Source organism: Leptonotus elevatus, chromosome 3, assembly GCF_054856555.1.
Source record: "Leptonotus elevatus isolate MCC_2025b chromosome 3, RoL_Lele_1.0, whole genome shotgun sequence".
Taxonomy (NCBI): Eukaryota; Metazoa; Chordata; class Actinopteri; order Syngnathiformes; family Syngnathidae; genus Leptonotus; species Leptonotus elevatus.
The window spans coordinates 1,455,398-1,467,884 of NC_141241.1; the positions used below are offsets into that span (position 1 = coordinate 1,455,398).

The 12,487-nt window shown below is 43.0% G+C and overlaps 1 long non-coding RNA gene across 2 annotated transcripts in view; it reads right to left on the bottom strand.

The window, feature by feature from the left end:
- The window catches only part of LOC147176596 (uncharacterized), an 85,003-nt gene that overhangs the window by 68,641 nt on the left and 3,875 nt on the right, over positions 1-12,487 (bottom strand). For both annotated transcript variants that reach the window (XR_015094308.1, XR_015094307.1), the window contains exon 2: positions 11,577-11,701. This is a non-coding gene — a long non-coding RNA (uncharacterized LOC147176596). The remainder of the gene's footprint in view (positions 1-11,576; positions 11,702-12,487) is intronic.

Sequence of the window (12,487 nt, forward strand, 5' to 3'; positions counted from 1 at the left end):
TCTCTCCGACTCTCTCATAATATACAAATACAATTATTAATAATTATTATCGTTGTACAGCATCAACCCCAAAAATAAATAAATACAATTAAAATAATATCTACAACTTGATTTCCCTCATAAACAGACAAATGTATTCTCAGAAGTTAATGACCTGCAATCATGTTCTTTTTTTTTTTGTGAGGCCCCAATACTTCGCAATATATTGAAATAGTAATATTAAATTTGAATATTGTCAAGCTTCAAAACACACACACACACACACGCATTAAAGCTGAACTGTTGCTTTTTTGTTTGTTTTTCCTGTTGCAAAAATAAAAATGCTACACATCATCATGTGGCATGCGCTTTTTTTCCTGACCACTCTTCCGGAAGCTTCCGTGCACGTTGGCACGACCACTCCAACCTCCCCCTCCCTTATTTTTGCGTGTGCGTGTGTTTTCCCAGCGCGTCACATGAGGTTTGCTGCAACAAGAGTGAAAACACAAGTGTCCTCTCTGGCTGTCGCTTTCTCTTTGTTCCTTGCTCCCGTCCCAGACACTCTGGGCAAAAAGACGACAAATGGCTGCTCTGGGGCGGGCGTGCGTGCGTGCGTGCGCGCGCGTGTGTGTGTGTTTCCGCCATTGTGTTACCTGTGATAAAGTGCTGTGACAGCAGAAATGTTTGTGTGACAAGCACTCGGCCTTTTGGAGTCCATTAGCTGCCTCTTCTCAGTCTACTTGGCAGCTTATCACACAAACACAAATGCATGCTACACACATGCACGTTACGACACGCACACGCATACACGCACACGCAACTTGTCACTGCTCTTTGTGTCTGGTGTGAAAAGTGTAAAAGGTCAGCATGCCTACAAGTGGTTGTATTATTGGTCTTTTCTACTTCGTATTTTATCCAGAATTCCTTTCAGAATTAATCGCCTTACGGGTTCCACCACTTAGAATCAAATCATATTTAAGAAAAACTGACCATTGTGACTAAAAGCAATTTCAATTAATCACACATACTGTGTGTGTGTTTTTTGTCAATGCAGAAGATAATTTAGCAAATCTAACGTACGTTGTTTTGTCAAAACAATTCTGATGTTCAGTGTTTTTGAAAACTCTTTTCTTTTTTTTTCAAACATGAATGACAATTTAGTCTTCCATGAAGCTAATGTACACGTTTTTATAAAGACAAGTTAGTCACCGTGATCCTAATTTTGCAAACATTGACAATTTATTTTTCTAAGAACCTAATGTATGATTTTTTGGGAAATATTAAAGATTTTTTTTTTTTAAGCTGCATTAAATGTTAAAATGACAGATTTTTACACATCTATATGCAGCAACAACGCCCTGACGTGTAGCGCAAGCTCTGGCGTCAATAAGCCAATAAAAGTCTTCTAAATAGAAACATTCGGGGCGAAAACGCTAAGAATGTGACGTCATGCGCGCTCCCGTCTCCGGGTAGAGTTTCAAATTCATTTTTTTGGACACTCATTTTCGTCACATCAAAGACAATATTAAGTCTGTGTCTATGTTTTAGTAATCAAAGACAACATCATGTTCACCAAATATCAACGATAATTTCGTCTTAGGGCGTCAACATCAAATTCTATTTCGTTTCCAGTACACATTTCATGTCAAAGCTGAAGCTCATGTTTGCATTTTTGTCATCATCGGAAACAGCAAAGTTGCCTACAAATAATAAATAATAATAATAATAATAAACATATGTAAACATCCACGACAAACAAAGCTCTAACCCCCCTCCCAACACGATTGGACCGATGTTGCACTCGACCCAAACGTTCCTGGAGTCGGGGGGGGGGGGGGGGGCTGTATCACCTGTCGTCACGTTTAGCCCCGCTTCGCTCGCCAAATAGGCCTAACCTTCAGGGACTTGTTTGACCGCTGCCCACCTTCGCCTGCCCCACCCGACACTGTGCTCCGCCCACACACATGTACACAAACACACAAACACACAAACACACAAAAACACACTTTAGTGCAGCCAATGCATTGAATAATTGATGTTGATCCTTCTGATGCGTTTGTTTCGCTGCATGAGGCAGACAAGAACTGTCAGTGTGTGTGTGTGTGTATGTTTGTCATAATCAGGGTGTGTGCACCCCCCCCCCCCCGACCCCCTCCCAACTCCAGGCACCCATCAGAGAAACCATGTCCTGTCCGCTCCAACATTCGTCACAAGTTGTTTGGTGGTCCTAAGGAGAGCGCCGACTGACAAACGCACAAAGCCATCGCGACCACGTCGGCTTTTAGACACATGAGCGAGTCGAGCACTGGGGGACGGGGGGACGGGGGGGGGGGGGGGGGGGGGGCAGTGGGTGTTTGGTCATGGCGGCTGGTGGGGCATGCAAGTTTAAAGAGACAATGAAAAGGAGGACAAGAGTTTGTTTTTCACAAAGACGGAGAGATGCTGACACATCAAACAGTTACTTTGGGATTTGACACGCAAACAAGTACACTTGTTTGTCAGGATTACACACACACACACACACACACACACACGCCCACACACACACACATGAAACAAGAAGCTTCAAGCGGTTTATTGGCACACCAAGTTGAGGTTTAGTGTCAAACGAACCATAAAACCCTCATTTTTAATTGAAAACACTCATTTACGTAACATTTTTTTTATGTTATTCTTCTTCAATGGGGAAAAGCCCCGTTGCAAATCACGAAGGGTCGACTGTATAACAATATTTACACACAAAAATGTTTTATCCTCTACAACAAAATGACTAATTACAGCATCTTACAGTCAGAGATAACTTTAACTAGACGAGATGTCTCGTCTTGTTCTTTTAAATAACTCAAAATAGCGGTTTACCAAAAATCAACTGATTATCGAGCAGTTTAGTTTATAAGCGTATACTCCGTTTTTGATAATTAATCATCCGTATAACTAACAAATATCCATCCAGAATGATTGCTACTCTATTAAAGTTTGCGAGAAAGCAACCCACGTGGAGATCCGTCAAGTTCCAATCGAGTTTGTTTGTTCAGGTCACTCGATACAACAGCAACCAGACTGCCTGCCCGTAACAAGATGGCCGCCCCCTTTTTTTTATTTTTTTTATTTATTTATTTATTTTTTCTTAAAAAAGGAGAAAAAAAAGAAAAAAAAAGATGGCCGCCCCCGTGCGGACGTTGGATCCTGCGCCGTAAGACATCTAATCTTTGTAAATATCGATGCTTACAGTAGTAGAAGTACTATTCTCGCAAAGCAGCATTACGCCTTCTCCCGGCGGGCGACGCGGGCGCACCAGCAGCGCAACAAATTGGATTCAGATGTTGATTATTACAAGCTTTTATGTTTGCTTTACAGAAGACAAACTTGTTTTTGATGTTCACGAAAGCAGGCTGATGTTTACAAAATCCGGCCTTTTTTTCCCCCCCTGCAAAAAAAAAAAAAAGGACGTGCAAAGTAATCTCTCGCATGATGCTTTCTTTTTTTTCATATTACATCAGTGAGTCTCGGGCTGGGCTGCCGGGAAATAAAAATGCAGAGAAGTCTCGCTGCGGCCCGAGCGACATGTCGCGCTGCGGAGGCGGCGATAACAAACATTCATCAAAAGTCCGACGCGTACGAGGCCATTCGTTCCCCAGAAACATCATCAATATTGGACGTTGTTTTATGGAGAAGCCACTTGATTTTGTCCCGGGTCCTGTGCGGCTGACCGGCGCCGATCAATTACCATTGACAAGATTTGTGCACGCCGACGAACCCGGGCACTTTGTTTCTCTCGGGCCGAGTTGCCGCCTCGCCGAGTGCTCCATCTTCCTCCCGACTGGTTGTCGCCGCGACAACAAGCGGCGCGGAGGACATATTGGTCTCGTTACGTGGCACCGACGCCTGATTGCTAACAGCCGCGCTTTCTCCGGGCCTGGCGGTTAAAGTCCAACAACCCTTTGGAACCGCATCGGAGGATCCCGTGGCGATGGTCGGACCCGTTAGCCTGCGGGTTTGAATCCCATATCTCTTAACTGTTTTATTTTCGGCAACGTGAATAGACTGCCGCCAACATTTACAGCGATGCCTTGAGATATGACTGACCCGCTTATACGAGAGTTCTTCGAGATACAAGCGGTCGTTTGGCAGATTTTTTGGCGCGAGTCCAAACTTGTTGGCACGTCGGCAGCAAACTCAACTCAGCAGCCGCTTGGCAGTTCGTCAAGAAAGAGGCTTCAAGCGTGTTAAAACCACTCCCACTTGAAGTTCGCTATCAGACTAAACATAAACCAAAGAGAATCGCACCTTGTGTCTTGAAAATAACTCCAATTAGACGGGAAACGCCATAGAAATGCTGACAAATAGCATCGAGAGTTGCTGTGTAACGCTTGAAGCAACGAATATCTGAACACGAATGTTAACGAAACACAACATGGCAAGACCGAAACGCATCTCGTCTGTGGAAATACAATAATTATTATTGCAGGTTGATGCGTCATTGAGATCGCGGTAAGGCTTCGTTGTAACTGTATTATACTGCCCCCAGTGGCAGAGATGGGAACACCATCTAATTTGCTTCTCAACCACTGCTGAAGTGCTTTTGACGAAGGCACCCCTAAATGTTCAGGGGTACCAAAATGCTGATGTCATCTTTGATGTTTGTTGAAGCACAGAAGAAGAGCGTCAATCGTCTGCTCCATGAAATGCTTTCAATTTATTCCCTTCCTTTCATTTTTTTTGGTACAATCAGATTTCAGATATAATCTCCCCTGGACCTTCGGAATCAGTAGTGCCAGTCTATTTAACTTTGGCTAGATTAGCAACAGGACTGTTTTTTTTTTACTTTTTTTTTTTTTCAACCAATCACATTTCAAATTCATCAATCATTTGTTCATTGATTAATTGGTGGGGTCAAAGCAAAACACATCAAATACATAAAAAAATCTGTATTTCTGATGACGTGCATAGAATAGTATTGTATATCGTATTGATCGTTTATATCATTACCACGTAAAAAAGTGATGGATTAAGTCCCCGCTGAAGGAGCATGTAGCAAATGCGAAGCCCCGCCACGAAACCAAAACGTCCATGTAGCATGTAGCGTGTAGCGGAAACGGTTTGAAGTCGAGCGCAGGTGCGCAGCGGCGTTGCGCTGCTCGCTATTAATCCAATGTGAGGTTTGCATTGTGCTAAAGTGAGCAGTGAGTCATAATGTGCATTTGTCTGCAGTGAAGCAGACAGATGGCACTGCGATAACACGGTGATCAAACGAGCAATAAAAAGCAGCTTTAACTCACTTTTATAGTGGAGGTGCGGCGCAAAAATGGCATAAAACACAATAAAAATCAAAGGTTAGCCTGACGCCATGCTGTAAACATGTCACTTCCTGTTTGTCATCGCCGCTTTTTTTTAGCACTTTCATCGTCAAGTTAGCGCTCCCGCTAGTCAAGCGTGGAACTCGTGGTCGCCCGCGCAGCGCAGCAATGCCACATGGGTAATGGCGGCAGGGCGAGAAGCTTTGCATGATCAATTTGAAAGGATCTTTTGGTGATTACAAAACATTTTTGTTGGCGTTGAAGAAGACGTTCAATGTTTACAAAACATGCATTGGACATTTGATGTAGCAAATGATAAGGCATAATGCATCTGCTGTAAATATTTACAACGGGTTGGTAAACCTGGTTCCGGGAGGGGCGGGGCCTACTCAGATGGTGGCTGGCCTTGGTGGGCGCTGAGGAGCGTCAAGATCCGTGTGAAAGCTGATCCAAGGTCAGCGAAGACGCTCCCTGCTGAACGAGCACGCGCTCGCCTTGGCCGCTCGCCCGGTTGGGTGGTTCCCGTTGGTGGCGAACCGGGAAGCGATTCATCAAGTCCAAATGTTTGGTACGAGCTGCAACTTATACACGGACGTTACTCAAGATGAACCGAGCGGGGGAGCGTGCAGACTTAAGTCTGGGATTGATAACAATATGAATCAATGGCTATCATAATCAATGTATGCGACTGATGCGTATAGTAAGAATCGATGCGCTTGCTCTGTTCCCGGCGGGGGTCGACGGCTCCTGTCTTTGGTGGAGATTTTCATGCACGCCAGATCCACCGCACCAGCATCTACCGAAACTCAGACACAATCTGCTTCCTCCTCGGGTCATTGAATCGGTGGAGGCTGCCTGGTGTCTGCGGATCTCACGCGGCTTCGTCTGTCCTTCCTTCCTTTTCTCGGTCTCTCCTTTGGTCTCTTGAGGCCTCCCTGATTTTATGTTTTTTGGATTTGTTGGGGTCTGGATGTTTCTTGGGCTGGGGAGGAGTTCTGGTGGGGGGTGCCTGGTCGGTGCTGGATTTCACCTTCCTTGGTTTTCTTTGGTCCCCTCGGGTCTCCTGACGGCGGTGTTCGGTTTAGGTGAACGGTATGAGATTTTTTCTAATAGGTTTTTTTGGTGAGCTAACAAATACACGCACGCACACACGCACACAAAAAAAAATAATAATAAAATAAAATAAAAAAATAAAGAGCAATGATGATGACATTTCCGAATGAACAATACTGAGCTCTTTATTAAAGAAAAAAAATAAAAAATAAATAAATAAATAAATTAAAAAAAAAATAAGAATCGATGAGACGGGTTACTCGTACGCCATGGCTTCGACCCGTCAGCCCTTCTTTCGAATGTCAATGTTACAAATGATATGATGTGGTCGATGTAACCTGTAACGTGTCCGAAAGGAAAAAAATAAATAAAACAAACAGGAAAGAACATTTTTGACTCGATTACCTCTTTAAATGTTTACAAAGGCTGTAAAATTGTTGATGTTAACAAAAATTGCCACGTTAGGTTCGTTGAAGACCGAAAATTGTCTTTGGCCGCTGAGGTCAGTGTGCACAGCGCAGCAATCCAGCGTGCGCAACGGCAGCGCTCGCAGGTGATTTGTTGCCGTGGAGACTAATGAAGCGGTGGCAGCGCCACCCGGCTTCTTTTGCAAGATCAATTCGGCGGCAGCGGGGGCGCGTACGGCCGCGTCGCCTTTTATGAATGATGGAAACCTCCGCAGGCCATCCATACTGAGAGCGCCGGGCATCGCTACGCGACCGTCTACCGCGCCCCTTCCCCCCCCCCCCCCCCATCTCTCAGCCCTCCCACCAATCCACAAAGGCGGGATTCAGCCATCCTTCTTGTTTGCAGAAAAACGCATTACCAGCGGCCTCCAAGGCAGGAAGCACGAATACTTTAAGGTTCCTTCAGTTTTCATGGAAACGACGACAAAATGATCATTTTATTGAAGATCTGATTGTCCTCCATGTTTACAAAATGCGCTTGTTACCTGCATTGTAAGTTAGGTTTGGAAATATAAGTTAGATAGAAGAGAGATAGATATTTTTTTAATGCACGTTAGGTTCGTTAAAGACGAAACTGTTAGCACTGTTTAGAAAACGATAGGTTCACTAAAGATTAAAATTGTCTGACGTAAACCGTTTAATGGTTCTATATTGTCTTTGACGTTTACAAAAACCTGGACTTTTTTGTTGTTTAATTGAAGACTAAATTGTCTTTGATGATGAAAATGCTCGCATAAACAAATATGGCATGTTTATTGAAGCCTCGAAATATTCTTTGATGTTTTTGAAAAGATATGTCGGGTTGCGGAAGTCAAAATTGTCTTTGATTCCCCCCCCCCTCCCAAAAAAAAAAAGACACACATACGGTAAGTTCGTGGAAAACTAAAACACCTTTTTCCCATTAGCATACTGTATGTCATTTTTTTAAATGCTTTAAACTGTCTTTGATATTTACACTAATGTTCACGGAAGACTAATTGTCTTTGATGTTTGTATAAATGCGCATGTTGGGTTAGTGGCAGAGATTCGGCCATCCTTGTTTCCAGGAAACCGCATTACCAGTGGCTTCCAAGGCCGGCCACTCTCGCGGTTTTGTTCGCCACCCATCAAAGGACCCCCCCCCCCCCACTTTGTCCCCCACCCCCTGAGCTGTCATTGCGAGCGCACTCACTTTGATGGAATTGATGCGACTAAAACGGCTGCCCGCTCAAGAAGAGCTTTTAAACTGTTAATACATAATGTGCGAGATGTTTTAGTCGTTGGCGGGATAATGAAAATGAGCTAAAGTGGCACGTCGCTTACCCCCCCCCCCACCCACCTCACCAACATGCCCCCCTTCCGAGTGAACTTTAGCCCCATCCAGTGCGGCTTTTAGAGCATCTGCGTAGTAATGAGGCTCATGCAGATTTCAACGGTAATGGCGTGTTTGTCTGCATGATTAACAGCCGCGGCGACGACTTTTTTACAACCACGCCGCGCCTCCTCAACGCTAAAACTGGCAAGTCGCACCTTGATTTTATGAGCGTCTCAACTTAGAAGTTTTTCAAGTTACGAGCACTCACATGTAACAAAATGAATTGTGGCACGTTTTGTTTTTTTTAGGGGGGTTGGAACGCATTATAGAAACTCATACGATAGGTTCATCAAGGACTGAATTTGTCTGATGCTTATGAAAATACATGTAAGGTTTGATGACAATTTTTAATTGTCTTTGATGTTTAGGGATTGGGAATGTGTCGATACTAACAAAACACAAAAATGGAAGCTATATGTTAGCTTAAGTACTTAATTGTCAATTTTTTTTTTTTAAATGCTTAGGTTAGGTTTGCTGATGATGGTCAATCATTTTTCATGTTTATGGAAATGTGTTGATATCCACAAAGCACAAAAATTGGAAAACTTATACAGTAATGCATAAGATTCGGAAAATACGGATCAAATTTTATGGAAGACCATAAATTGTCTTTGATTAAAGAAATGTGTTGATATATAAAAATTTAAAAATTCAAAAATCCGACCTACGGAAAACGTGTACTGAATTGTCTGATATTTAGCAAATATGCATACAAAACACGAAAAATTAAGATTGCTGAAGTTAATAATGTTGGGTTGGTCAAATTGACAAAAATGCTTAACTTGAAAGGCTTTGAAACTTTTGCGTGATTTATAAAATCATATTTGTTAGCTTCATTGAAGACTAAAGTATCTTGACGTTTACAAAAACGCATTTTAGGTTTGTTCCAGGCTATCATTAATCTTACCGAGCCATTGAGGTCGTGGAAGACAATTTTTTTTTTTTTTTAAGGATGGTCGCCACAACGCGCATCAATAAGGCAAAAATAATTGGGGGCAGTTATTTTGTATCTCAATGTGGCTCATGAGAATTTTGTGAGCCGGTCGTCATCTGTAAAGCTGTCATCCTCCCAGGCCTCCTGCCGAGGGGCTTGGAAGGGAAAAGTGGGCCGCGATGAATACTTTCCGGAGTTTTGCGCTTAGATTAAAATACAAAAAAAAAAAAAAAAAAAGGCAAAGGGGAGGAAAATTGAGCCAACGCGGAGGCGGGAAAAAGGGGCGGGAAAAAAAGAGGGAGCGCTGCATGCTTTTACGGGTAATCTCAACTTTTCAGATTGATGGCTTGAAGATGGGCCACCTGCGTGTCTTCTTTTATGGAAATGTGGCGTGGTCCAATTGAAGGAGGGGGATGACGGCCTCCCTACCGCCTCCCGCCCGCCAGCGCCGCTTCATCCTTCTCCCGCCGCCCGATGAGCAGGAAATGCTTTCATAATTCCTCTGATGTCACAACAGCAAAGCGGGCTGCGATTGTGCCGGCTAACAAATGAGCTTCATGCAGATCACGCTGTTGTTTACTGCATTCTACTGGCATAAATGTATATAGTACATATAAATATGTATTTACGTTTACGAGACGACTTGCACCAAGTGAGCGATGCAAGAGCCACGCAACAAAAGGCAATTGCTTTTTTCCTGAACAAGTGGGCATTGTGATCGGCAAACTCCGGCGATGCTTGAAGCCTTAATCCAGGATTGAAACCCTAATTTGAAACTATAAACTTCAAAGCTAATTTTGCTTGAAATCGTAACCTCATTTTCACAAGATACGTCCCCACGCGCTCACGAAAAGAAGCAAGAAAAACTGCAACAGTGAGTCTCACTAAAATGCGAATCAAAGTTGACATCATTTATATTTTTTCAGCTTGAGTTTCACAAAAGACACTTTACGATGGAAAGGAATAGACACAAATAAAAACAAATGATTAACACTTAAACTAATTTGCTAAATGTAGTTTTTTGGTGTAGTAATTTTGGTGGCACTGCTTTTGGGGTATTTTAATGTTGCTGGATCTGAAAATGTTTTTTTTTTCCTCCTGAATGTGCTCTCGTTTTTCCGATATTCCATATGTTCTTTAAAAAAATAAAAAATAAAGTGCTAAAAATCTGCAATTATTAACATTAATATTAGCTTTATGTTAGAGCTTTGATGAGGCTATATCGTTCTTGTCAAGCATGCCCATCAAATAATTTTCATTTTAATGAGTTACAGTGTTGTGTAAAATGCTAATTGTTATCACAGATAGCCTTCTTAATTATGTTTCATGTAAAAAAATTAAAAATAAAAATAAAATAAACTTAGGCAATATTAGAATAAACAACAGCAAAAACATGTCAAGTCAAAGCATAAACAATACTTTTACTAACAATCAAAGAACATTTCGCAAACTGTCAAAGCACATTCGTCAATCATAGACACTAACCCCCCCCCCCCCCAAATAATTAGACAATGTTTATAAATGTTTGCGGTTCAGGCGTGACTACGTGGATGCTGTACTAGTGTACTAGCTAGCATGGCTAACCGCTATTCTCATCCACCACCACAACCTAGCTAGCATGGCTAACCGCTATTCTCATCCACCACCACAACCTAGCTAGCATGGCTAACCGCTATTCTCATCCACCACCACAACCTAGCTAGCATGGCTAACCGCTATGCTCATCCACCACCACAACCTAGCTAGCATGGCTAACCGCTATTCTCATCCACCACCACAACCTAGCTAGCATGGCTAACCGCTATTCTCATCCACCACCACAACCTAGCTAGCATGGCTAACCGCTATTCTCATCCACCACCACAACCTAGCTAGCATGGCTAACCGCTATTCTCATCCACCACCACAACCTAGCTAGCATGGCTAACCGCTATTCTCATCCACCACCACAACCTAGCTAGCATGGCTAACCGCTATTCTCATCCACCACCACAACCTAGCTAGCATGGCTAACCGCTATGCTCATCCACCACCACAACCTAGCTAGCATGGCTAACCGCTATTCTCATCCACCACCACAATCTAGCTAGCATGGCTAACCGCTATTCTCATCCACCACCACAACCTAGCTAGCATGGCTAATCGCTATTCTCATCCACCACCACAACCTAGCTAGCATGGCTAACCGCTATTCTCATCCACCGCCACAACCTAGCTAGCATGGCTAACCGCTATTCTCATCCACCGCCACAACCTAGCTAGCATGGCTAACCGCTATTCTCATCCACCGCCACAACCTAGCTAGCATGGCTAACCGCTATTCTCATCCACCACCACAACCTAGCTAGCATGGCTAACCGCTATTCTCATCCACCACCACCACAACCTAGCTAGCATGGTTAACCGCTATTCTCATCCACCACCACAACCTAGCTAGCATGGCTAACCGCTATTCTCATCCACCACCACAGCCATCTTATTTTCGTACTCACAGTTGCCGCAGATGCATGAAAGCTGTGTCGGATTTGTCGGTCGGCCATTTCACTCTCCAACAGAGCGTTTGAATCTGGTGATGACAGCAGCCAGACATGTTGAAAGTCCTCTGTAAGTTCGCCGTCTGGAAGAAGATATAATTATTATTTTTTTAATTCAAGTGGTAAACATGTGGTAGTAAAGTCAACTTGGCCCCTAGTCAACTAATCAGGGGCTCCCTCTGCTGGTACATGAAAGAATCGTTACCTTTGTACAGTCCAGTTAGTCTGAAACATTTGCATTTCCTGTTTAATAATGTCTTGTTTCCTGCAGGTTTTGGATGTTTCCTTTCTCCAACACAGCTGATATATGATCCGCTCGTCAGCAAGCGCTGCGTAAGCCTGATAACGATCCTGTTGATTGGAATCAGCTTGCGTTGGAAAGTGAGAAACCTCCAAAACCTGCAGGACCGAGATTGCCCACCGCTGCTTTCAACAGTTGTGCGGGGGATAAGAAATGTACGAAACCCAGAAAGTGGACTGAATTTGCACGACCTTGAAGCCTCATTTTATATACTTGGTGATATTTTCAATCATTCAAATTTGTTATTCGGAGTCGTTAACAAGACATTTTTCTTTGCTGCGTTAGTTTTAGAAGACATCGATTTTCACTTTCCACACACACACAAAAAAAAATAATAATAAAAATTTAAAAATTAAAAAAAAAAAAAAAAAAAAAAAAAGAGCAATGATGATGACATTTCCGAATGAACAATACTGAGCTCTTAAGAAAAAAAAAGAAGAAAAAAAGAAAAAAAGAAGAAAAAAAAAAAAAGATTTTCACTTTCCAGGGACTTCAAGGAGATGCACGACGAGCGCGACGAAACTCAAGATCACACGGACTAAAAGCTAAAGAGTCTCGCAGGGTTTCT